Source organism: Grammomys surdaster, unplaced genomic scaffold (assembly GCF_004785775.1).
Source record: "Grammomys surdaster isolate TR1022 unplaced genomic scaffold, NIH_TR_1.0 136, whole genome shotgun sequence".
Classification (NCBI taxonomy): domain Eukaryota; kingdom Metazoa; phylum Chordata; class Mammalia; order Rodentia; family Muridae; genus Grammomys; species Grammomys surdaster.
Genome location: NW_021604594.1, coordinates 10,488,849 through 10,491,098, shown reverse-complemented (window position 1 = coordinate 10,491,098; position 2,250 = coordinate 10,488,849).

Below are 2,250 nucleotides of genomic sequence, written 5' to 3'. Positions count from 1 at the left end.
GAATTATACAGACACTCAATTTGCAAGTCCTCCTCTTGTAACTGGGAAAAGAGAAAAACAGCCCAGGAAAAGGGTTGTTTGCTTCTTTCCTTTCCAAGTTCATGCTGTGTGTAATTCCACAACCTACCGAAGGATTCCCAGTCCTGGACACTGTTATTGTTTTGAGGAAAGGGGGAACATATCTTGATGAGCACATTCACAGTCTTCTAGAGTACAACCGGAGTGGACAAGGATAAAACAACACTTTGCTGATTCTGAGACAAATGTTCTAAGTCTCTTCAGGTCCCTTTCACTGGAGAGCACTCTCCTGTTCTCCTCTTTCCTGCTCTGCTCCTGACCTTGACCCCCTGATATCGTTCTTATTTAGCATAACAAGCTCTCCTCCAACCTCAGGACTTGATTTCCTTTACCCCATAGGGTGGAACAGAGAGCAGAAGTAAAAAAGGGCCTGGAAGATGGAATCTGTTTCTGTGTGACTCAGGCTGGGAGATTTCCTACTGGTTGTGCCTGACCACCCTTTATGCTGTTAACCAGAGGGTGTTTTGAGGTCACTACTTTCTCTGTGGGCGTGGCATACTCCTTCAGTGCATGATGCTCACTCAATTCAAGTAAGGGTGACTTGGGGCAAAGAAGTTTGGGTGTTGGTGCAGAGATGCATAAACCAACCTCATCCCAGGGAGTATCTACATACAGGGTGATACTGCTCCTGAAGGAGCTGCATCACGTGTCCTTTCCAAGCTCCTGGGCTGAAACCCCAACTCCTTAGGTCTCAGAGTGTGTGTGTGTGTGTGGGGGGGTATAGGGACTTTGAAGAGGTGAGTGAGTGAAGAGACTCCCCAGTCCAACACACACACACACACACACACACACACACACACACACACACCATCCAAACAGTGCCTATGTGCATTGATGTGTGTGCATGTACAATTATGAGCATGCTCACTGAGGACTGAAGTTGAGCTTGCATGTTTTCCCCCATCACGCTCTATTTTATTAAAGAAGGGCCTCTTGAGGAATCCAGGACCCGCCAGCCAGTTATGATTAGTTAATCTAGCCATTTTGCCCTGGGGGAGGGATGCCCTGTCTTTGCCTCTTGAGTTCTGGGTTTGCAGAGATCCCTCATCTGCCTGGCTTTCATGTAGGTTTTGAGGATCAGAACTCTGGCTCTCATGCTTGATGGCAAGTGTTTTTTCCATGGAGCCACCATCTTCCTGGAACACACCTCCCTCCCCCTCCCAATCCAATTTGACTCCTTATAAAAAGAGAAGATTTGGACACACACAGAGTCATCCGAGAGAAAAGCCACCCATAAGCAGAGGAGAGAAGCCTTATGTGAAGCCAGCACTTTGATCTTGAACCTCAAGCCTCTAGCACTGGGAGAAAATACATTTTTGCTTTGTAAACTGCTCAGTGTGTGATATTTTGTTATGGTAGCCTGAGAAAACTAATGATGTACATTGTTGTGTTTTATAAAATGGCGGTATAATGTGGCCAAAGGGAGTAACTCGGTGGGCCCATGTCAAGGTGTCACACTGAAAAATCAGCCCTAGGACAGGCCTAGTATAAAAGGAAAGTTATTGTGGGACAGGAAGGGGACATGGAATAGAGGTAGAGACAGGCAAAGAAAGGCAGTGGTGGTGGGCAGGGACAGAGAAGGACAAAAGAGGGAAGAGAGAGAGGAAGAGAGGAAGAGGCCAACCAGGGACTTGAGTGGGGGGAGGGAAGGGAGGAGGGAGGGAAGGAGGGAAGGAGGGAGGGAAAGAGGCAGGGAGGGGGAAAGAGAGGGAGGGAGAGAGAGAGAGAGAGAGAGAGAGAAAGAGAGAGAGAGAGAGAGAGAGAGAAAGTGTTCTTCTTATAAGCCTGGCTCTAGCTCATACCTGTTGGGCAAAGACGCAAGCTGTTGCTAGGTAGCTGCTGGGCGGAGCCTAGAGGAGTTGCCAACACGCATGATGAAATATGGACAGCAAAGAACTTTGTCAGTTTTTATTAGGTCTACCTCAATTATATAGAGCCTCCCTGACTTTTCTGGCTGAATTGTTAAGCTGTCTTCTGATTTATTTAAGAAACTAATGCAATTTAAAGGAATTTTTTAAAAAAATTTACATCATTTTCTTTATGCTATAATTCGTTGTTTTGTATTGCATTTAAAGATAGTATTAGAGTGGGCTAGGAAGATGCCTCAGTGGTTAGGAGTACTGGTGGATATTCCCAGTACCTGTAAAAGCTGTAACTCCAGTTCTCAGTGGT